This window comes from Puma concolor, chromosome A1 (assembly GCF_028749965.1).
Source record: "Puma concolor isolate L17-30 chromosome A1, mPumCon1.1.hap2, whole genome shotgun sequence".
NCBI lineage: Eukaryota > Metazoa > Chordata > Mammalia > Carnivora > Felidae > Puma > Puma concolor.
In genome coordinates this window covers 127,647,899-127,673,016 of record NC_141667.1, presented here as the reverse complement: position 1 = coordinate 127,673,016, position 25,118 = coordinate 127,647,899, and the positions used below count along the sequence as shown (strand labels likewise).

At 45.8% G+C, this 25,118-nt stretch overlaps 1 long non-coding RNA gene across 1 annotated transcript; it reads left to right on the top strand.

Moving 5' to 3' along the window:
- Positions 1-1,257: 1,257 nt before the first annotated feature.
- LOC112861267 (uncharacterized) lies at positions 1,258-19,888 on the top strand. Its single transcript, XR_003223637.2, has 5 exons — positions 1,258-1,327; positions 8,407-8,508; positions 15,375-15,516; positions 18,857-18,915; positions 19,389-19,888. It is a non-coding gene; the product is annotated as an uncharacterized LOC112861267 (long non-coding RNA).
- Positions 19,889-25,118: the final 5,230 nt, after the last annotated feature.

Here is a 25,118-nt window from a genome sequence, read left to right as displayed (position 1 = left end):
GATGTGCAGGTTGTTTTTCAATACATATGGGAACTTTCTGCCATTAATTTTTGGAATATTCTCCCTACTCCTTTGTCTCCTTCCCTCTGATACTCTGTTTATACTCAGTTGATGCATTTGATGGTATCCCTCGTGTTTCTCTGAGGCTGTGTCTACTTTCCCCCAACTTTTTTCACTTGGTTCTTTGGCTTGCATAATCTCTATTGATGTATCTTCAAGTTCACTAATTCTTTCCTCTGCCAGGTAAAGTTTACTATTGCAACCTCGAATGATTTTTTTTTTTTTTTTTTAATTTCTGTTGGTGTACTTTTCAACTCCAGAATTTCCACTTGGTTCTCTCTCTCTCTCTCTCTTTTTTTTTTTTTTTTGTAATTTATGTCTCTTTATCGACATTCTCTATTTGATAGAGCATTGTTATCACATCTTGCTTTACTTCTTTAATTATGCTTTCAGTTCCATGAACATATTTAGAAGGGTTATTCTGAAGTCTTTTGCTGCTAAGTCTGACATCTCATCTTTCACAGGCAGTTTTTGCTGTCTCCTCTTGTTTTTCAGTGTAGCAACTCTGGAAGCTAGTCTCCCTCCTCTGCAGCTTGTTGTTGTTATTGGCTTGTTGATATTGTAGTGACTGTCTGGATTATTGTAGTTACATTTATCCCCCTCCCAACACACACAACACAGTGTTAATGAAGCCTCTGATGTTACTCCACAGGAACGCACAGCTTTGGGTATGCCCGTGGTCACCTGGGGGTAACAGTGGTATCCGTAGGCCTCCCTTTCTCTCTTTGCCTGATCACATGCAGGTGTATATTCCATTGAACGCTTTATTACTTTAAACAATGCCCTGCACATAAATTGCTTGTATTTAATCCTTTCAAATTGTGGAGTGGTTTCTGAGGTTGGGACAGTACCCCCCCTCCACCTTATCCACAAGGGATACATTCCAAGACCCCCAATAGACACATGAAAATGACCAGTATGCAACCCCATATATACTATCTTTTTTCCTATATACATACCTATGATAAAGTTTAGCTTATGAATCGGGCACAGTTAGGATTAGCAACAATAATAATAAAATAGAACAATTAACAATATACTGTAATACATTATGGGAATGTGGTTTCTCTCTCTCAACCTCTCTCAGAATAACTCCTCGTACTGTATTCACCCTTCTTGTGTTGGTGACATGACATGAAAAATGCCTTTGTGGTGAGATAAATGAGGGGAATGACACAGACATTGTGACAAAGCATTAGGCTAGTATTGCTCTTCCACGGATGCCTCAGAAGGAGGGCCTCTGCTCCCTGACTATCGTTGACCGCAGGTAACTGAAATATTTAATATTTCTTCCGACCCCAGGGGTGCTCCTCCCAGCTCTTTTATTCCCTGAGTGTCTACTATAAACCAGCCAACCTAAAGCCTGGGCTGTATCTTCACTAAATCCACCAATCTCCCCCCAGCCGATTTCCATCACAACCTCCTCTGTCTTGAGGGCCCCTTTGAACTTCTCAGCTCTCTGTTGCAAATGAAGTCAGTTCCTTTGCAAAGAGCTTATGAGCTCCCTGTTTGATGGTCTGCTTCCCACCTCAGGCGGAACTGTCTCAGCTGGGGCTCTAGAGCTGGAGGTGGAGACGATGACAGGCTGCACTCTAAGTGACACTCTTACTCTAGGAGTTGAGTATTCACTGTGTGTGTGTGTGTGTGTGTGTGTGTGTGTGTGTGTTGCTGTTAGCAGCCTGGGGTCCCCTCAGCCTGCCTCTCCTGCCATGGAGGCACCACCTCATGAGCCAGTCAACAGTGATGAGATCAGTATTCTCTATGCTCAGGGGAGGAGAGCCTCCTTTCCACACATGGGGACTGGGTGGAAGAAGGGAGCCCCCACCTGTCGACCTCATTCAACTGGGACTTAGCTTAAGCAAGGTAGCTGAAGCCTTGCCATACCCCCTGACTAGGAGCTGGGTGGGGAGGGAGCCCTGTGTTCTTGGGGTGGCAGTCAGAAGTAGAAGTAGAGTCTCTGCCTTGCTGAGCTAGGTGATGAGAAGGTAAGGATGTTCTTGGTTCAAATAACTCAGACTCTAGAATGTAGACTCAGCTTATGTGTCGTAAAAAGAACGATTCCGAGAGACAGGGAGGAAAGAGAGAACCTTGTATGTGCCAAGCTTATATGTATACATAGCATTTGTAAATTGGATGCATTTCAGAATGAAACCCTATTTTTTTTTAAATTAATGTTTATTTATTTTTGAGACAGAGGGAGACAGAGCGTGAGTGGGGGAGGGGCAGAGAGAGAAGGAGACACAGAATCCGAAGCAGGCTCCAGGCTCCGAGCTCTCGGCACAGAGCCTGATGTGGGGCTTGAACCCACGAACCGTGAGATCATGACCTGAGCTGAAGTCGGACACTTAACCAACTGAGCCACCCAGGCGCCCCTGAAATCCTATTTTATAGCTCTGCCTGCTTTGTTTTGTCTCGGCCCCCATGCATGTAAGGCATTCAGTGCAGGCAATAATTCTAGTCCTGTCAGAACCTCAATTCAGGCACAAGACCCCATGTCTCTGATTTCTCATGTAGTTCCCATGAAAGTACTTGGACTCCTCGTCCGTGTGGCCTGATCTTTCTCCTCATGCACTTGGGCCCATGAGGACTCTTTGCCTTCCTGGGAAGGCTTCTTCCCAGCCCCTGACCTTCCGTTGTCCACGAGGCAGGTAAATATAGAAATATTTGTGGGCTGCACTTATGCTTTGAAAAAAGACAGAAATAGAGCACAGAGGTTTTAAGCAAGTTGCCAAAGGTCACACAGCTGGGAAGTAATAAAACCAGGAGTTGATGTTAAGAACTTAGAGTAAGTGCTCTTAACTCCTACCCTGTCTCTGCCTCTCAAGCGTTCAGCCAGCATCAGTTTTCCTTTTTCTCCTTTTATATAATCAACTCAGTACTGGCAATGCGGCCTTGATTTATGTTTGGAGTCAAGAAATACCTGACTAGTTCGGGCCATTTCTCCAAATCTCAAAAACCCTTACGCTGGGCTTCTCAAACTTGGCTTCCCATTGCAATCACCTGGGGAGGTTTAAAACACGATCATATCCGAGCCTCATCCCGGAGATTCTGAGGGTGTCGTTACGGGCTGTGTTGTGGGCACCAGGGTTTATGAAAACTCCGCAGGTAATTCTAATGTGCAGCATCGCCGAGAACCCCTGCTCTGATAAACCTGAGCATCAGCTGATTCAACTGGCAAGGACGATTTCACTCCGTCTAACCTGATTTTGTTTCCGGGTGTTGATGACGCAAGCAAACATGCGAAATATGTACCAGCTTGGACCCACTCCTCAAGGGGAAGCTGAGGTATGTCACAGTTCCATAACACAGCATCACACACGTGCCAGTAGCTGCCAGATCCCTATTTTTGGCATGTCCTTCTCCACTGGGCCCTTGAAGGGCATGTGTTGGGGTGTCATAGCGCAGTGCTGTGTCTCAGACTATTTATACTACTCCTACAGCTGTTGAAGCTGTCACTTTGTAAATGCCATTGTAATATGAAGGGCTCTCCTTAAAATAGTGCTTTTCTCTTCCGAAGTCCGTGCTAACTAGAATTGTAGGATCCACACAGCTCCTGTGCAACGCCAGTAAAGATAAAAACCCACTTACTTATCTCTGTTTTACACCTGCTGGTGCTTCCGGGAAGCCGTTCCCCTCCCTAGCAGGGCCAGGGAGATGTTTAGCGCTCATAGTTTTCACATTCACAGGTAAAATCGCATTGGAGTAAGCACGCACGAGGGCTTGTGAGAAGACTCAGCCACTCCCAGGAAAGTGACCATCTGCACCCTCCAGGAGGGCTAACCTCCTTTCCAGAAAAGAGCCTGACGTGCAGTCGGGTTCCAGTGAGCAGTGTTTCCCGGGCTGCTGCACTTGGAGAGATGGCCATGGAACGCCAGAGCTCAGGATTCACTCACACATCCATTCTACTAACGTGTTCATGCCCCTGGGCACCTGCCCCAGCCTCTACAAGGCCTGGGGCCAGCAGTGAGCAAGGCAGGCATGGCCTCTGCCTTATGGAGTTCACCAGCTAATGAGGATGGACGTTTAATGTTTAAAAATCAAATAATTATATAACTACGAGTTGCGATAAGTGCCGGGAAAGGGGGGAAATGGTGCTATGAGAGAAAGTAATAGAGGGAATCTTGCTGACACTGGATGGTGAGTGAGGGGCAGGGCAGCCACCCTGGGCCCAAGAGGTGAGTGGGATGTGGCTGGGGGAGGGGGTGAAGGGTATTTCCAGGTAGGGGGCATTATAGGGGAATGCTTAGCACTTTGCTCAAGGGAATTAGCATGACTGGAGGCAGTGGGCAGGGACAGGAAGGATACTAGGAGAAGTGGAAGGGTGAGGGGGATTTGGAATTTTATCCTGAGACCCACGGGAAGCCTTAGGGCAGTTTGAGTGAGGGCCTGGTGGCGGGGGACACAAGGGGGGGTTACATGACCATTGTGGGTCTTTAGGAGGAGGACACATTGGAGAAGCACCAGTGGAAGTGAAGTCACCAGAGAGAACGTGAGGGGGGATGGCACACAGCGCCCTCACCCCTCCCATCGACCTTTCCCTCCTCTTGCTTGGACCCTGGGGGTGAGGGAACAGCAGGTGCGTCCACTGCACATCAGCACTTGTGTTTTCTGCGTCTGGAGGAACGAGGCGGCCGGGGTGGAGGTTGGCCGAGTTATCGTGTTGCCCACTCTTCCAGGCCGGCCTCTGGGACACAGCAGGGTGGCAGGTCCTTGGTTTCCACACTGACTTGGAGCATTCTCGTCCTTGGGGACGTGCCGCCTGCTTGTGCTCTTTGGTGGTGAACAAACACAGGAGTGTATTTACCCTCTGCGTCTCTCCCATCCATCTCCTTTTTTCCAGCTCTGCTGACATCTCAGCTCGGGCCCTGACCTCCTTTGACCTGGTTCGCTGCAGTAGACTTCTCTAACTGCCTCCCCACTGGTGTGACGACCTCAGCTATCTCCTGCTAATCAGGCCCTACCTTGAAATCTGACTCATCTTTCCAAGCCATAGCCTTCAGGACACCACTTCCCTGATTTTTCACGGCTCCTCATTGCAGAATGAATTAAACTGAAGGTCTTAACCTTGGCCTTCAAGTTCCCAGAGTGCCTCTGCTCCCACCCCCTGGATGACTGACCACACAGGACCACTCTCTGACCACGGCTTTTGCTCTCCTGTCTCCTGCCTTCGGAATCGGCCCTGCCTGTCAAAACCAAGTGATGTTTCCCCTCCGTGAAGGACAAGGGCAAATTCCTCCTGCCGGTTACTTCCGGCCTCAATGTTTATCTTTGCCATGTGCCCTATCCCGTTTGTTCCATGATCGCGTGTACCACAGCTTATTCCTCACTGCTGCCCATCTTAGTCCTGGGGTCACTTGGGGGAGGACCTGTGGCTGCACTTTTCTCCCCTCCTTGCCCCTTCCTCAGGGAGCATTGTCAGCTTAGCAGCGGATCAGAGCTGAGAGACACCGCCATTCCCTACCTCTACGTGCTTGTTTTCTTTTTCTTCCTGCTTTGTTTCTTTCAGCGCCAATGTTTTCTTTTAACAGAATGTAGAGCTCTGGGCACTTTTTCTTCTGCCGATGCATCTACAGTGTCCCCTCCACACTCTCAGCTGCTCGGTTCCTCAGGGATGGGAAGGTAGAGGAGGGCCAGATCCATTTTCACCTGCTTTGCTAATGGCCACAGGTTGGTAGTGTGAGCCAGCTTTTTGTTGACTCAGTCCCACTGAAGGGAGCCAAGAGGCTGTCTGTGTGTGAACCCTGAAGGTTCGCAGGCTCCCCAGCGGACATGGCCCGAGGCCTCAGCACGTCGTTAGCTCATGCAGAAAGTACCCTTCACGAAGTGTCAAACAGCATAGGTGTGGCCTCCAACACTGCAGCTTTGGGTCATATCTCAAGTACCTTTGCCAGGTTTCAGGGACATCACAGCTCTTAAATGTCAAAGAACAGGGGATCGATGCTGCCCTGGACTCAGCCAGGAAAATGTCTGATGACAATCGACAGGCTTGGGGCCACGCTCTACAAAAATTCTGTACGGTCCCCGGAGTCCTCCATTCTTGCACACACACCTTCTCAGTTTCCAAACTCAACTCAAGAATGAGTTACAAAAAGACAGACAACACCAAACATTAATGAAGATTTGGCACAATAGGAATTTTCATACATTGTTGGTGGAGACATACATTGTACAACCACCACTTTGAAAACGGCCTTCTGTTTCATATCCTCTACCCTGTGATCTTAAGCCTTATCCAAGAGGAATGAAAACATGTCCATAGAAAGACTTGTATTTAAACGTACGTAGCAGCTTAAGTGTCCTTCAGTAGAAGAATGTATGAAAAAGTACATATTCACAGTGTATTTCTGCAATGAAATACTACCACCTAGCAATAAAAAGGAACATACCAGGGACGAACCCAGAAAACGTATGTTGAGGGAAAGGAGACTCCCATGAAGAGGACACATTGTCAGGTTGTGTGCAATTCATATGAAATTCGAGAACAGACAAAACTAACTTAGATCAGAAAAGTGGTTTCCTCTGAGGGAGCTGAAGGCAAGCATCAACTGGGAGGGGCCATGACAGAACTTTCTGGGATGATGGTAATAATATTCTATATCTCAATAGGGGTTTTGGTTACTCAGGTGTATGCACTTGTCAAAACTCACAGTGGGCACTTAAAACTTGTGCATTTCATCGTTTGCAAGATGCTCATCAAAAGAAACAACTATGCAGATATTCAACTCAGTGATTTTCATGCTGAAATATCTAGAAGGAAGTATGCTTTTGTTTGCAGTTTACTCTGAAACATAAAACATAAGATAAATTGATGGAAAGAGGGATGGAGAGATGGGTGAATATGTAATATAACAAGTAGAGTGTCACTGCTAGAATTTGGGTGGTGGTTGTGTAGTTTTTCACTATAAAATTCTTTCAGCTTTGCTACGTGGTATGAGGCTCGAGTAAGGCTCAGTGTTATGTGCTGCCTTGACATCTGGTTAAATCAAGAGGGCCTCTGCTGGCCTTCCCACACACTTCCCTCCCCACCCTGCTCCTGCGGATAAGGTTCCCTGGCCTAATAACCCTCCTTATCCAGGGCACCAGATGCAGTCCTTGCTTATATCCCTGAGTAGAGGGTTTCAGGTCCTTGCCAGTCCGCAGAATCATTCAACCAAGTCATTCACATCCTCCCTTGAGGCCAAGGGGCACCGCTTCTTCTCGATGCTACAAAGCCTACTCCCACAGCCCTGCCTGTCCACTCTTTTCCTGAACGCAGCCCCCCTGTGGCCCTATATGTCATGTTGTGGCCTCTTTCCCCAGGCTGTATGCATGACTAGTAGATCTTGATCTGTCCAGTGTCAGATGTTCTGTGATAGGCCATCCCTGTAACCCCAAGGCAGGAATCCCTCCCTCACCGATAGAATGAATAGGAGGCAATTAAAACATGTTGGGTGTTTGCAGTTGGCATAAAATGTTGGAAACAGCTTACGTGCACAGCAGTGAATGATGTCACAAAGGAGAAAGGGCTGCCTCTAACGTTATTGGGGCTTATAGTTGACTTTGGGGAGTTCAAATAGTATTAAATCACACACTGGCCACTTAAATGTGACACACACTGTATCTGTTCTCTGTCATTTAATCCTGACTTGCTCAGGCTCTGACGGTGAGTGAAACAGCATGAGAATCCAGGCGTCAGATGCCGTGGCCCGCCACCCTCCAGGGTAGAAAGCCCTCCCTGACTTACGAGCTCACTTACCTTTAGGCAAATCATTTCCCCTCTCTGGGCCTCTGTGCTTTGTCTGTAACAATTAGGGGTTGCCACAATTCACCTTTCCAGCCTCACCAGTTTAGAGATAAGTAATTTTAGAATTAGCATAAACTACTGCACTTATAATTACCTTATGATGGGAAAAAGGAAAGAGGCATCCTATCCTTGCGTTCTGCCACGTTGGAGAAACGGTTTATCCTCATGCCGACACGGCCCCTCGTGTCCACCTAAACAGGAGCCACCAAAGAGCAGGAATTTAACTGGTTGCCTGTTTGAATCGTCTGGTTTTGAGAATTTGCACACTCGGGTCAACGGCATTTGTCGTTGTTACACTAATACTTCCCATTGTGAATCACACAGTCAGATACTTCAACCCAGCTTCCTTCTGGACAGTCGTTCAGAGGCGAGCCCCTGAAGCCTCTCTAGCTCACAGAGAGGTTAGTGAGAGGATTTCACACAGGGACAGGCCACATCCGTGCAATGTAGCTGAGTGTGTGACTAAGCAACCTGGAACGTGTGGATAAAATTGTCACCCAGAGCCAGGACAGAATCACCGCATGCCTGCAGCGATAACAGCTCTCTCCTTTTATTCTTCGCAGGCTTCAGCTCTCAGAAGATTAGTGAAAGATGATGGCTGATCTGGAGCATCTTCGCTGAGGACAAAACGAGATAGATGACGCTTTGGAGACATCTTTCTGGGGGTACATGAAAATCTGTCTGAAATCTGTCTGATTCTTCATTCTGGGAGACTGTCCTGAGCACTGTAGGGTGTCTAGAAGCATCCCTGGTCTCTTGCCCATAGATGCCAGCAGTGTCACCCTAGTCATGAATCAAAAATGTCTCCAAACATGGTCAGTCTCTCCCCGTTGAGAAGCGCTGCTCTAAAGCTAGGCATTCATGAACAGTTTGGGTAGGGTGAGGGAAGGAACCGATGTTCCACCACCCTGGCCATCCCTCAGATGACATTGAGAAAAGCTTAGTTTCCAAATACTGCCCTCAGGTTGGCACACATTTTGTTTTAAATTGTGCTTAAATGTGGGGCACCTCGGTGGCTCAGTCGGTTAAGCATCCAACTCTTGATTTCAGCTCAGGTCATGATCTCACGGTTTGTGGGTTCAAGTCCATCCCACATCGGGCTCTGTGCTGACAGCGTAGAGCCTGCTTGGGAATCTCTCTCTCCCTCTCTTTCTCTGCCCCTCATTCGCTCACATATGTCCATGTGCACTTTCTCTCTCTCCGAAATAAACATTTTTAAACATTGTGCTAAAATACACGCTGCGTCACTTACCATCTCCCTAAGTTTACACTTCAGTTTTGTTGGATCTATTCACACTGTTGTACAACCAATCCCCAAAACTCTTCCATCTTCCCAAACTGAAACTATACAACCCCCCCTTTCCCCCTCCCCCCAGCCCCTGGCAATCATCATTCTACTTTCTGTCCTTGTGAATTTGACTACTCTAGATACCTCCCATAATTGGAATCCTACAGTATTTGTCCTTTCGTGATTTATTTCACTTCATGTAATTCCCTCAAGGTTTATCCATATTGTAGTCTGTGCCAGAATTTTCTTCCTTCTTAAGGCTGAATATTCAACTGTGTATATGCATCACATTTTGTTTATGTATTTTTTTTATTTTGAGAGAGAGAGAGAAAGTGGAGGAGGGGCAGAGAGAGGGAGAGAGAGAGAGGGAATCTAAGCAGGCTGTGCACTCTTGGCACAGAGGCTGATGTGAGGCCCAAGCTCACAAAGGTGAGATCATCGCGTTTTGTTTGTATATTCATTTGCTGATGGACGCTTGGGTTACTTCCATCTTTTGGCGATTGTAAATAGTGCTGCTGTGAGCATGGCTGAGCAGATATGTCTTCAACGCCCTCCTTTCAATTCTTTGTGGCATATACCCAGAGGTGGAATTGCTGGGTATATGGTAAGTCTTTTTTTTTTTTCTTTAAATTTTATTTACTTATCTTTGAGAGACCTGGGAAGAGGGGCAGGGAGAGAAGGAGACAGAATTTGAAGCAGGCTCTGCACTAACAGACCTCAAACCCACGATCTGTGAGATTGTGACCTGAGCGGAAGTCGGACACTCAACCAGCTGAGCCACCCAGGCGCATCTCATATGGTAATTCTATTTTTAATTTTCTGAGGAGCTGCCATACTGCTTTTCATAGTGGCTGCTGTACCAATTTACATTCACCACAACAGTGCCCAAGGGTCCAATTTCTTCACTTCCTAGCCAACACTTGGTATTATCTGTTTCGTTTCTTTTCTTTTCTTTTCTTTTCTTTTCTTTTCTTTTCTTTTCTTTTCTTTTCTTTTCTTTTTTTTGCAATATCCATCCTAATGGGTGTGAAGTGATATCTCATTTGATTTCAGTGTGTATTTCCCTGATGATTAGTAATGTTGAGCATCTTTGCGTATGCTGGTTGGCCTAAATATCTTTGGAGAAATGTCTATTCGAACCCTTTGCCCATTTAAAAAAAAATTGGTTATTTTGTTGTTGTTGTTGTTGTTGCAGAGTTGTAGGGGTTCTTTATATATTCTAGATACTAACCCCCTTATTAGCTACATGATTTGCAAATATTTTTTTCTCACTTAATAGGTTGCCTTTTTACTCTGGTAATTGTGTTTTTTGATGCACAGTAAGTTTTTAATTTTGATCTAGTCCAGTTTATTTTTATTCTTATTGCCTATGTTCTTGGTGTCATAGCCAAGAAATCTTTGCCAAATCTGGTACTGTGAATTTTTCTCCTGCGCTTTCTCCTAAGAACTTTAGTTTCAGGTCTTATATTTAGGCCTTTGATACATTTTGTGGTACACACTTTTATAATTAATACTATTCTCTTTTTAAAATTTTTAAATTTTTTTAAACTTTATTTTTGAGAGAGAGAGAGAGGGGAAGAGTGCAAGCAGGGGAGGGGCAGAGAGAGAGGGAGACACAGAATGTGAAGCAGGCTCCAGGCTCTAAGCTGTCAGCACAGAACCTGACACGGGGCTTGAACTCACAGACTGTGAGATCATGCCCTGAGCTGAAGTCGGACGCCTAAGCAACTGAGCCACCCAAGTGCCCCTATAATTAGTACTATTCTGTGCTGTAGTTCCCTGCAACCTGAGAGCCAGACCTCGCTGGATCGCCATGGTTACAACAATAAGCTAACTTTCCCAGGCTCTTTCTTCCTTTGCTGCAACTTCCTATAAAGTCCCTGCACTATTCCTGGGAGTACCATGGGGGGCCTCACATGTGTACTCTGGCAAGTTCAGTCAGCCACTGTAGGTAACTGACACAAACCATTGTCCCTTTTGACTGGGTACCACCAGCCCACTGAATGCTACTGCCTCGTCCAGACCTCTCTGCCATCTCCTGCCGGGTTTGCCTCTACTTTTCCATTAAACACAGTCATTTTCCATCATCCACTGCTGCCACTTTCACCAACTCGCATGGGACCATCAGCACCATGAACTCTTGAGGTGCCAGAGATGTGGTAGTCTGGGTTGACAGGGGGAGCATCTCTGCACTGTCCTAGGGTGGTAACTTGTCTCAAAAAAGCTACCCACTTTGGGTTTTGTTTTTGTTTTATTTTAGCAATATAGTGCTTTCACTATTTGCTGACAGTGTCCTCTCTATCTTTTTTTTTTAATTTTTTTTCAACGTTTTTATTTATTTTTGGGACAGAGAGAGACAGAGCATGAATGGGGGAGGGGCAGAGAGAGAGGGAGACACAGAATCGGAAACAGGCCCCAGGCTCTGAGCCATCAGCCCAGAGCCTGACGCGGGGCTCGAACTCACAGACCGCGAGATCCTGACCTGGCTGAAGTCGGACGCTTAACCGACTGCGCCACCCAGGCACCCCAAGTCCTCTCTCTTTAAAACCCAGACGTGAATGTGTGAGGACGAGGCCAGACTCAGGACATTAAGTGTCAGTGCAACACCCCACTCCAGTGACAGAGCTTGATCACTGGGTGAAGCTCGTGGAGCCTGGCTCCACTTTCCCTCTGGATGAGGGTTTTTGCAGAAGGACCTTCAGTTCCTCGTGCAAATGGACTTTTGTCCCCCTGTCAGTACCCCAGCTAACTGTTCCACTAGGACCCCACCTGAATTATATTAGAGCAGTTGTGAACTCAGGAGAGCAGCCTCACTGCCGTGCTGACGACTTGCCCTGAGTCAGGCCCGGTCCTGCACAAAGCCCCAGGGCAGGTGTTCCCAAGCAGGTACATAAATCTCATCTCTTTGGCGCTTAGGAAGAATCTCTATTCTTTATTTAGAAGAGCTATTTATCATATGCCATCCAATATTGATGAGTTAATTTGAATCCCACAATGAAACAAAATACAATATCTAACTGGAAAACATCAGTAATCCTTCCATTATGCATCACTATTGACATACTTGTTAATTTCCCTCTAATTGCAGTCTTACCACTGAAACATTGGCATCTGTGTGGCAGTTATTCAAAGTGCCCCAACGTAAGGGGGATGGGAAAACAGCACAAAATAAGCCAGTAGTAGAGCCGGGGTGGGGGGGGGGGGGCGGCGGCGGGTGGGGGAGGGGAGAAGGAAGTAGGAATTGCAGCATCTGGCGGCCAGCACCGGTTAGGCATGTAGAAGGGTCGAGTGGCACCAACAGCCACTAGAACTTTGCCCGTGTTGGACAGGAAAAGTGATTTTTCTTTGTGCAGAAAGCTCTCATTGAGCTTGTGAATAGGTTTTCTAAAGTTATATACATAATTAATAGCTGCATCGTTAGTTAGAGAGGTGTAGTGAGGATTGAAATGAAATGCTGCAAAGAAAGCAGGCAGCACAGTCCCTGGTATTTAACTCAGAAAACGGTGGCTTAAGAAAAACCTTTCTATTTCCTTTTACAATGGACACTGAGAGCACAGTGTGCTTTGGGAGAAAGAAAAAAGGCTTTGGAGCCCGCAGTTGTGAACCAGCAGCACTGCTTGATAGTTATTCTTCAATTACCCTGGGAGCCTCATCTGCCTCATCTCTAAAATGGCGGCACCACCACCTTCAAAGAGTTGCCGCGAAGGTTAAGTGACATAGTGCAGTGTCTAGCAGAGTATCTGGTTCATTACCATCATCATGTAGCTGTAACAACAGTTGGTGTTTATTGAATGCCAACTGTATGCCCGACACCTGGCTTAATATTCTAAGTAGGTGCTTTTATTATATCTGTTTTATTATATCTGATGAGGAGCTGGAATTCTGGCAGGCTGAGTGACTCGCCTAAGGTCACATAATTAAAAACACTCATTTTTTCATTGAAGCCATAATCAGTTTGATGCTTAAGCACATGAATTAACCAGTCTGCCATGTTGACTCGTCCCTTTGTTTTGGGACTTTGTCCAGTGATGCTCAGTGGCTTGGGACTAGCTAGAATTCAGACAGGAAGGCTAACTCAGGGCAGGGATGGGTGAGACAGAAGTTAATAGTGCTGGAGCACTCTGAGAAGTGGAATGACTATGGACAAGGTGGGGGTTGCGTGTTGAGGAGGCAGGAAGGGATGCTAGAAAATCAATGTGAAGGCAAATGAGAGTAATGGACTGAGGAAACTGAGCAAGTCAGATGATGAGAAGGCAAGAAGAAGTCCCCACCCATCTACCCAAGGGGTCTCTTCTGCAAGCAACTGTGGACCCATGGTCTCCAAAGTCTCCTAAGAGAAAAATGGAAATGCAAGCTTGCGTTGTGATGACTAGATTCTAACGCTCTGGTACTTGTGGGAATGAAATCACACCAGGAAGAAGAAAACCATGAAAATCCAGCCTCACTCACACTATAGAGACCCTTGTCTAAAAACTTTCATGGTTAAAAAAAAAAAAATGCATGGTTGAGGATCTTAAGACCATAGGAAAAAGAGTTAAGAGGACCAATGTCACAGAAAACTCTGCGAACACCCTTATAAAACTTCCACATTCATCAATGTGAAATAAATCTAACCCAACCCAATAAAAAGAATATCAACTTCATCTAATACATTTTAAATTAACAGTAATAACTACTATGCAATTAATTTATGTGGCATGGAAAAATTTTAATATGACCCTTCCTTAGAGCTTCAGAAGAGTGTCTGGAAATTCATTATGCTTCCTCACAGACACCATATCATTTTTTTCTATTTGATTATTAGCCCAAATGTCTGATTCCTTTTTGATGAGATGACTCAGACTTCTTGACTCCCATCTCCCTGGTCTTGTTGCAGTGCCAGGGAGTGAGCCGGATGCACAGCATACCCATCAGTATGCTCTTAGAGATTTGTACTCAGCTCTGTCTTCCCAGGAGACATCAGGACATAGGTCTGAGCTTCGGTTGGCTTCCTTCAGTTTTTTTCTGTCCTCCCAAGTCTTTACCAAAAACCTCCATTCCACTTCTCTCTTTTCTGTTCCCAAACCCTAATCTCTCTTTTCCATGATAACAGCTAATAGGAGTGACTCATCTGTTCTGACCAAAGTGCTTATGGATGGATCAAAGTTGGCCCAAACAAAGCTCTGGGCTTTAGTATTTCATGCATAGGATATGCATGTGGTTTAGAAAGGGTCATAACCTGGTGCTTTAAAGTCATATTCGGAATCTGAGTGTTTTCATATTTTTCCCTGGTAAAAAGTTTCCCTACTTTAGGGATGTCCAGTGAGCTCTCCCTCACATAAAGCTGTAAAGTTCAGTTCTGTCCAGCTGTCTTACTGTGGAGCCTCACAAAGACTAACGTCCCCCCATTAGAACTGTATGTGACATTGATTGACATAATACTGTTAATACCCCCAGAAAATGGAAAGAACATTCACAATGTCATTTGATGCCAGTGGAAACAATGAGAATGGGTGCTTGCCTACAAATTAACTGAAAATATTTCACTGATGACCAATGTAGACAAGAATGTATTAACACAGGCACTGATAGACAACCGGTGAAATTTTAAGTTGGTACCATACTGGGCAGTATGTTCCAAGAGCATTTAATGTTGATTTTATATGTGCAAACAGCTTCTAACTTAAATTTGGATTCTTGTGTGTCTCTCTCTGTTGGAGAGACAGGACTCCGCTGTCACAAGGAGAGTGATAATTTAAAAAAAAAAAAATTTAATCTTTATTTTTGAGAGAGAGAGAGAAGAGAGAGAGGGAGGGAGGGAGGGAGAGAAACAGAGTGGAAGCAGGGGAGCAATAGAGAGAGGAGACACAAGATCCGAAGCAGGCTCCACGATCCGAGCTGTCAGCACTGAGCCCAACATGGGGCCCAAACCCACGCTCCATGAGTTCATGACCCGAGCCCAAGTCGGATGCTCAACCCACTGAGCCACCCAGGCAGAGTGATATTTTTCATTGGAAATTCAACAATTAGCCCTGAGTATACTTCAGGGTACAAAAGCTGGAGTGGTAGGAATTTGTCCCTGTGAGGAAGTTCTCCTGCTTAAAATCAGGTCTCTGAACCTGTAAATCTGAATGAAGGCCAGCCATGGACTATTGGGTTCACCTGAGCTAAGTGAGTGTTCCCCGGGAGGAGGCCTATTGACAGCGATGCAGCTGAGGATCCTCTGTAAGACCTTGACCGACTGCTCCCACTTCGTTCCAACAGCAACAGAGAACGGAGGTCCCTTTTTGAGAAGACCCGAGACAATGATGTGCTTCCACGCCAGAATGGGAAGAAATGGTCCAAGAGAGCAAACGTGAAGGGGAGCAGTGGGCTTGACGTCCATTTTGATATCACTGAGGCCCAGGTAAGTGACTTAGGGTGTAGGTGACAGTAGAAGTTGACATGATGGTCCTAAGGTAGTCAACCTTTCGGAACAAAGGTGATTTTAGGAAAACGAATACAACTGAGTTTGGGGCTCTGTTAAGATTGGGAAGGTTATGGGGCGCCTGGGTGGCGCAGTCGGTTAAGCGTCCGACTTCAGCCAGGTCACGATCTCGCGGTCCGTGAGTTCGAGCCCCGCGTCGGGCTCTGGGCTGATGGCTCGGAGCCTGGAGCCTGTTTCCGATTCTGTGTCTCCCTCTTTCTCTGCCCCTCCCCCGTTCATGCTCTGTCTCTCTCTGTCCCAAAAATAAATAGAAAACGTTGAAAAAAAAATTAAAAAAAAAAAAAGACTCTACTTGTACATGCATCATTTCATTTAATTCTAATAACACTCCTGTCAGGTACAGACTTCTTTCATCTATTTGCAGATAAAGAAACTGAGGCTTGGAGGATTTATGTACTTGCCCACAGTCTTTCATTAAAGAATGGCTAAGCTGAGATTCAAGTCTCTATCTGTGACTCCAGAACCTCCAACCATAACCAATATGCTATAGAGCTTCCAGGTCTTGTGAAATGGCAATTGCTCTTTCTGGAGTCTTTGTTGGGAAAACAGAAAGCCAGGTAAAGATTTGTGCCCATATATATGCATTGCAATATTTCTTTATAATAGCTGAAGTTTGGGGAGGGGGTTAAATAAATACATGCTCATGACAGACCCCCTATGCAGCTCTGAAAATGTTTTCAGATTAAGAATATTGACTATCATGCAGGACAAATATTTACCAAGATGTTAATCGTAAGAAAGCAGCGCATAAACGTGCACATAGAGGGGCACCTGGGTAGCTCAGTTGGTTAAGTGTCTGACTCTTGATTTCGAGTCAGGCCATGAGCTCATGGTTATGAGATGGAGACCTGCATTGGCCTCAACATGGAGTGTGGAGCCTACTTGGGATTCTGTCCCCCCGCCCCTTCCCTTCCCCTGCTTGTGTGCATGCTCTCTCTCTCTCTCTCTCTTTCTGTCTTTTTCTCTCTCAAAATAAATAAATAAACTTAAAAATTATAAAAAGGAAAGAAAACAGCCTAGTAAGGTTTCCAGCTTTGCCTTGTATAAAGAGAAGGGTTACTTACCTCCTGCTTTACATAGGATTTTGGGATCATTTCTGGTCCATTACTGAGGTGGGGGTCGGGTAGAACAAAAGGAGACAAGAATTGATGTCAGTGAAAGAAGAAACTTCAAGGAGGCGTAAGGTAGAGCCTCTTGGCTGACAGGAGGTATAACCCTCGAATTGGGTGCTGTTGAGAAAAGGGATTTCGGACCCTGGCAGTTTCAAAGAGGAAACTAACACACTATCTTTCTTGGCGAGCTTAGCAAGTAAGAGGCCTAGATTTCACAATCCCTGAGGAATCTGATCCAAGCTTAAAGGCTCAAGCGTGATTACTGGGAAAGCGATTTGCTTTCATGCCTCCTTCACATCACCTCCGTGGCCAGTCTAGTCTTCAGCACCCTATATCTGTCCCAGATTATTTGGGAGCACAGTAACCGTGCAGAATTTGGCTGCTTGCATTGTACAGAAACAATTTAAGGGAAATTGATCCTTCGATTCCTGGTGAATTGCTTAGATCTCTCATAACATGCCATCTTACCTTTAGGCTATTTACGGAAACAATGATGAAGCTTACTTTCGTTCTCTAGATTTAAAAAAAAAAAAAAACAGTTAAAAATAGAGTTTCTGGTCCTTTTTTTTTCAGAAAGGAAATAAGTAGTTTTCCTTCAAGGAAGTCTGAAAGTGTGTAGCAGTTTAATTAGCTACTAAAAACTATTAAAGATTAACAATCGATGTGCTACTTCAGAGATGAAAAAGATGTGGGAAGTTAACTAGGAACACTACACCAAGTATCATCAAGATGGAGGGAAATGCATGTACTTTCAATGCTATGAGTTATAAAAGCAATCTTATCAGCACAAATGGTATAGCAGTGAAATATAGAGTATAATTTTTTTTAAAAAGTATAATTTAGCTAAATGTGCTGTGTCGAAATTGTAAAATTCCTGAATGATATGGTTTGAAGAAAACAAACTGACAAGAACCTTGATATATTGAATCGAAGCCACACACTCTATTAATTAAGATGGTTTTAAATGCAACAAATATTAACGCCAACTGGCTTTAAAAAAAAAAAAAAGGAACGTACTGATCTTGCATAACAGATCAAGCGGTAAGGCAGGATTCAGGGTTGGTGGAGTTGAAGGTCGACCATATCATGGTGGGGTTGTGTTTTTTTCCATTCATCTGGACTGCCGTTCGCAACATCAGATTGTTTCTAAGGCTGGTCTGTCTCATGGTTCTGTGTTGGCTGTCAGCTACAGCTGGATAAGCGAGCTTCCCAGGAAATCTCCATTGAATTGTGCAATGCTAGTCCTTTCCTTCACTTGGACGGACAAAGTCCACACATGTACCCCCTCCTGAATTTCCTGAGCCATAACACCTGCACAGGACATGCCATGTACTTCTTTGTTAACTAATCATAATCTACCCCCAGGCTTATAGGATGGAGCCAGTTAGTTTACTGTGTGTTATGAGGAGAAGGGTGGATAACCAAATAAAATTGTGATTGTGTTGGGAAGGAAAGAAGGGGAAATGGCTGCTTAGTGAGAAAACAATGGTGTTCACCACAATAATCTTGTGGTTCCCATTGTATGTACCCACCTGTCTTCTCACACATACACTTTGGCAAGCTAGACACATACATGAAAAACTCACTCACATGCTCAGTCTCATCCAGCTGAGCTGGATGTCCAGCCCCAGCTCCAAGATCTCCGGATGATGGACAGCATTTCCCCTCAGATCTGAATGATCTAGTGAGAGAGAATCAGGGAGAGATTCGGGGAGGGCTTTGTGGGTTGAGCGTACACAATTTGGGAGTCCTTATTTAAGAAAAATACTAAATTATAAATACAGAATTAGGCATACAGTGCACTATTTACCCAGAATGAGAAAAAAGCATAAGAAATTATGAAATGTAAAAGGTTGCCATATACCCCAAGTATCAAAAAATAGAGCAAAAATAAAAATAATATACTATTGTATAATGAATATGTTTATTAAGTGCCTAACTCAATTATTTTACTACATTTTGTCTCTTTCTTTAATCATCTAGTCATATGACAATGATTTCGTGATTCAATGATTATAGAGATAATAGAATGCTAATGCCACCTTTATTTTTTCATTTGAAAGTTTAGAAAACTTCTTTCACCTTTGGAACTTTTTTTCTTATTTGTAATATCACAACTGTAACACCCTTCACTTTTTCTTATTCAGGTAGATCTTTCTGCTTTGAGATGAACTGCTGTAGTATATCCTGCTGCTGTACAGAAGTGGTAAGAACCTTCTGCCCAGGCAGTGGAATGACTCTTTGGCCAGCCAACTTGACATTCATTGATTCTCCTATCGGAACGATGTTCCTGTTCAATTTCCTCCATAGTCACCCCTGACATGTTTACTGGGAGATGAAATGTGATCCTTTTGGGAAGCACAGCTTTTGTGATCCACTTCCTGATGTAACAAATACCAAGGTCAAGGCTTAGGGGTTAGGCATGTAGGCTATTGTCAGACAACCCGGGGCTTTCTTTGGCAATAGAAGTCCCTTAAAAACTTAGGAGTTTCATCTCTTTGCTTCTAGGAATTTCAGTGGGCACTCAGGTACCCAGAGTTAGGTGTCTTCTCTGCCTCTGTGCCATGTTCACTCCCCTGGCATAAAGTTTAACTTCCTCACCTTGGATTATTTCAAGCGTTGGATCATTTGCAAAAGCAGCAACAATAATCCTCTCCTTGACCCCATACTTCATTCTAGATACAGCTTCCCAGGGAACAGGGAGTACTTACAAGAAGGTGGCAGTTCGGGCGCCTGGGTGGCGCAGTTGGTTAAGCGTCCGACTTCAGCCAGGTCACGATCTCACGGTCCGTGAGTTCGAGCCCCGCGTCGGGCTCTGGGCTGATGGCTCAGAGCCTGGAGCCTGTTTCCGATTCTGTGTCTCCCTCTCTCTCTGCCCCTCCCCCATTCATGCTCTGTCTCTCTCTGTCCCAAAAATAAATAAAAACGTTGAAAAAAAAAATTAAAAAAAAAAAAAAAAGAAGGTGGCAGAAAGAGGCCTGTGACAACAGGCTCATCTTTCCCCTCAGTGTTGTCTGTTTCTCAGTCTTCTGCATCTTCCATGTCTAACTGTAGCTTGGGTGGACAACACAGCCTTTCTGACCTTGAACATCTCCAGATTCTTGGCCCTGCATTCAACTTGGATTTTAGGGCAAGAGCACAAAAGGCCTTCTTTTAATAAAGCTGTGTGGTTTTCTCTCTCTGCTTTTGGAGTTCAGTTAAGCCTAAACTTACCTCTTATAAGAACTTGCTGATGGCTAAAAGAAGTGGTTAAAGGCATACCAACAGCCTGCATTTTTCTACCACTTCTCCTAACGAATCAGCCCCCTCTGGCACATCGTCTCTGCCCTAAAGTATAATCAGCTGCATTTCAGTACAGTGTTCCCCAGCTGTATCACTAGACTAAGTCATTTGCTAAATGGGGGTAACAGACCCTCCTAACTGATAGACACAGAGGACTGGGCCATGCTGGGAGTGACTTTGGTCTGCTATGCAAATCTGTGCTGGCTGTTTCTATTAGGATTACCTTGGGCTGCAAGTAACAATAAAACAGAGCAAAGGTGGCTTACATCTATAAGGATATTTATTATGTACAGCAAATGACAAGTCTGGGGACAAGTGATCCCAGGGTTGACTGAGAGGACTGGCAGTGACAGGAAGGGCTCTGTGTCTACACCCTGAGATGCTCTTGGCCTTTCACTAAGAGTGACAAGATGATCCCGGAAATGTTAAGCAACACGTTCTGAGGTGATGGCATCCCAGGCAGGCAGTAAGGGCAAGGGTGGCAAGGGGGCTATTCCTCCTGCAATACTCTTTCTTTTATAAGAAAGAGAAGGTCCCTCAGCAGATGTCCCCTCAGTCTCACTGGCCAGACTGGGACACATACCCTTGTCCAGCACAATCACCGGTGGAGACGACTGGGATTACCTGGCCAGCTTCAACCACGCCCCCCAGGATGTGAAAATGTCACTCTTCTCCAAGTCTTCTGCTGCCCACCTGCTACCAACAAAATACAGCTCTGTTTGCAAGGAAGATGGAGAGGTGGCTGAGGGAAGGGCGTCTGCCACAGAGCTCTAGAGGGGAAGTCCCTGAGGTGTGGAGGAGCAAATGTCAGCTGTCTGTGGAAGCCTTCTGGAGGCACGCTGAGTAAGGATTTATGACCTGCGTCAAATTTCCGATCCACTGCTTGAGAGGCCTTAGCGTGAGGTGAAGACAGCAGAAGAGAAAAACAACTCTGCAAGAAAGGGAAAGGGCAGGGCAAAGGGGTGGGACATTAAGGAATAAAGATGGAAAGGGAAATGGGAAATCGGAGCGCACAGGGAGGCCGGAGCGAGACTTTTTGTGACTGTTGCTTTCATAGCGGAAGGATTATGAAGAGTCTTAGCAATTTCTTCTGGGGAAGAAGAGGGATGTCGGGGCTGAGGAAACCCAAAGGCAGAAAGCCTGTGGGCGGGGTTCAGGCCAGGCTGGGGGGGGGGGGTGGAATCTGAACCTTGTACAGTTGGAAGGGACTTCTTTAAGAAAACGTAAAAAAAAAAAGTACAAAATGCATAAAATTAGGTTTCAAAGCAAACATTCATTTAGAGTGTAGAAAGAAACCCAACTTAAAGTTGTAACTTAAGTTTGTAACTTACAACTAAAGTTTGTCACTTAAAGTTACAAACTTTTAGAATATGACAGACTTTCAGAAAAACGACATTGTTTTTATTAGCTGGCTGACACGCCCGTTTAATCATCTTTCCTGCAAGTTTTACCCATATACTCAATACCCCTTCATATTAAGGATGACATGGCACTGTTTTTTTATAACGAGCACCGAAGGAGAATTCAGTCACGGAGGAGCACAGCCGGTGAACAAAGAGTATTCTGCATTCTGGTTGGGATGCATGAGGCGTGTGACCTCACCCTCGCATGTCCTCACGGCTGGGTGCGCCGCTTTCAGGCCTGTGTCCCACAAACCTGGGCCTCCCGTTAAACTCACCTCCACGCAGTTCCATTCAGAAAAGGGAAAAACATCGCACAGCCTAGTTATCATTCCATTTGGGCTATACTCCTGACGGGAGAGAACTTCCGTTTTGACAAGGTGTCCCTGAGCGTGAAGTCCTCCGCTTAGGGTTTTACACATCTGACAAAGGCATTTTCCCGGGACTGGCTTCTGGCTCTGGGTTTTCCAACCCGCTTCCCCTCCGCTCTTGCTGTACATGCCTTTCCAGGCCCCCGCAGCCTGCGTCTGTGCCCGTGGTCTGCACCTCTGCCATGCAGTGAGGCCAGGTGAGTCGGCAGGGCACAGCAGGGTGCCTGGATGCCATTCTCACAGCAGATGGCAGGGGATGACGAGGCACAGAGAGGGTGGCCCAGTCCAAAAACGTAGCCCACTAGGCCCAAACTAAATGCGTTCAGAAGTCAGCTTCTCCTTAGCCAGATCCAAAAAAAGTTCTCCTACCTTCTCCGACACTGCTCAAAACAGGAGGAGAAGTGACCTAAGGGAAGTTGCCTTGAGAAGAGAGCACAGTCACGGCCGATGGTAATTCCCGTACCTGATTTTTTTTTTCTAATTTCGCAAAAGCACCTGTCAACGCGAAGGCATTGCTAGATCCTTAAGACCCGAATCAGGACCTAAATCGTAAGCCTCCTTTGCTTCAGGTAAAACTACCTTTGTCTGGAGAGAGCAGAGGGTACAGATGGGATGATGGGGATCATTAATAAATAATCTCTTCTTCATGTTCATTTCATGGCCCAGTCCTGCCACTAGCTTCCCAACCCAAGTGCCCCTCTGCGACCAAGGCAAGATGCCAAACCGTTGACCTTTGCTGCCGTCTCGGCCTAAACTGTGTTTCTTCCTTGCGCATGTGGGACAAGAGCCAAAACCTGTTTTTCTCCCTGCCCCTGCTCCATCACCTGGCCTGAGAGGAGAGGAGTGTGGTATGGAGAGAGGAGGGCATATGCTCAGATTTACAAAAGAAATTTGTTGTCAGTCTGGGTCAAGGAGTCGAGCCTCCGCTCCCCATCCAGTGGAACTTGATCTGCACTGTGGGACCCACCAACCCCACTTCTGGGAGTCTCCTCTTTTTCTTGGGATGCAAGAGTCACTCAGAGATATTCTCAGTGAGTTAGAATGGTTTAAAGAAGCTATCTTGGGCTGTCATGATTGACACATGAGGTTTTTCTGTACAGATCTACATTCCACGTTTCTTCTAGGATGCATCTAAGTATAGATATCCCTGGTAGCTATGGCTCCATAAACAGAGTGAATTCTAATTTGAATCCTTGCCCTCCTTTCCTCTTTCAAGGAAAATCATCTGTGTTATCAAGTTGGTGGTGATTCATGCTCAGCCAGTCACGTTAGATCTGTCAGTTACAGGAACTCATATATTAGGAGTGTTGAAAACGGAAGCTGGAAGACAGAGCTTGCTTCTCAGAGTACTCCCACCTAATTTATGTCAGAAAAACATAAAATTCATTTGGGCCAGAATGGACTGAAAAACACCTGACCTGATGGGTAACAAATGCCTCACTGAAGCCTCAGGTCCTCTGTCAGTAGAAACGAGCAAGTGAGGACGGGACTGGACTGTCACACCCTGGCGTCAGCCTGTGGCTCCCCTGGGCCTTGAGAGCTGGTCCTCCCCCCAGTTCCCCGAGTGACTCCCCGAGGCCCGGCTGGGGCACTGCTCTCACACCATCCCCCGAACCCTGCAGCTTCCCCCAGGCTTCTGGTCTTTTGTTTCTCAGACTCAAGCAAGTTGTCTTTTCTTATCACCAAGTTCTGATCGCACAGTTCTCTTGCTCTTTCCTCTCCTCTCCCCAAGGCAGCCTCACTTCCTCCACCCATGTTTCCATCACATCCTGAAAGGACCAGTTGAGAGATTACCCACATTCCAAGAAGTGAGGTTAACAGTCACGCAGTGTAGGTGAAGTGATGAAATGTCACTCCCCGAGGGAGAACAGACACAAGGGTCCTTGACCGAGGCCTACGGTGAATTCCTTTGGCAACTGTGACCACATCCCGTTGCTTTTCCCTTAAAATTATCAAGATAAATATTCTTTCAGAGTCCCCAGTGCTCAAATAACGCATCAGCAAATGGAGATCCAGTCAAGTTTGTCTTTACAACTCCACGCTCTTTCTATGAAGCCCACGTGTGGCTTCTAGATCCAAAACCCCCCCCCACCCCCAGCCTCAGCTTTGTGCATCCCACTTAGGAACTCTAGACCTTTCTTCCACCAAATCTTAACACCTCCACTGCATCTTCCCTAAACCTTGATTCTCCTGGTTCTTGTCAGCGGGTACTGATCTCTTGCTTCTGCCTAATAACAGACTTTGATTCAATGGCGCCTTTCGTTCACTTTATTGCAGCCCACTTCTGGGGTCCTTAAAATCCAAAGCATGACTCTGTCCAGTAGGTAGATACTCTGAGACTGGTTTTGGCAACGGAGGAGGTGTGGGCAAGTGTTGGGTGAGCTGAGCTGAATTGAGTAGTAGGTCTTAATAGTATCTTTCAAGTCAGACTTTGGCCACCCCACCCTTCTGCTGCAGTTGGAAAGAGAACATCTAGAACAAGAAGCAGATGAGGTCTAGACAACACCTCAGGAAGGCAACGAGGCCCTCCCTCTAACTTTTCGAATACGTGGAAGAGAAAGCACACAAAGGTGTAGTAAGAACCTAGCACACAAATGCAAGGTATTAATAGGGGAAAGTCTTCGTGGGAGGAAGGGGGATATGGAAGCTCCCTATACTATACTCCCTATACTATATGTAAAACTCTTCTAAAGGGGTGCCTGGGTGGCTCAGTCAGTTAAGCTTCTGACTTCGGCTCAGGTCATGATCTCATGGTTCGTGAGTTCAAGCCCCGCGTCGGGCTCTGTGCTGACAGCTCAGAGCCTGGAACCTGCTTTGGTTTCTGGGTATCCTTTCTCTGTCTCTTGCCCGCTCGTGCTCTGTCTCTCTCCCTCTCAAAAATAAACATTAAAAAATTAAAAAAAAAAAAAAAAAGAACTCATAAAACTGTTGTAAAAAGTATAAAGTCTGGGGGCGCCTGGGTGGCGCAGTCGGTTAAGCGTCCGACTTCAGCCAGGTCACGATCTCGCGGTCCGTGAGTTCGAGCCCCGCGTCAGGCTCTGGGCTGATGGCTCAGAGCCTGGAGCCTGTTTCCGATTCTGTGTCTCCCTCTCTCTGCCCCTCCCCCATTCATGCTCTGTCTCTCTCTGTCCCAAAAATAAATAAACGTTGGGAAAAAAAAAATTTAAAAAAAAAAAAAAAAGTATAAAGTCTGTCAACTTAAAAAAAAAAAAAGTAGAGCATAGGGATGCCTGGGTGGCTCAGTCGGTTAAAGCATCTGACTTCAGCTCAGGTCACGATCTCACGGTTGTGAGCTCGAGTCCCACATTCTTTGCCGTCAGCAGAGCATGCTTCTGACCCTCTGCCTCCCTCTCTCT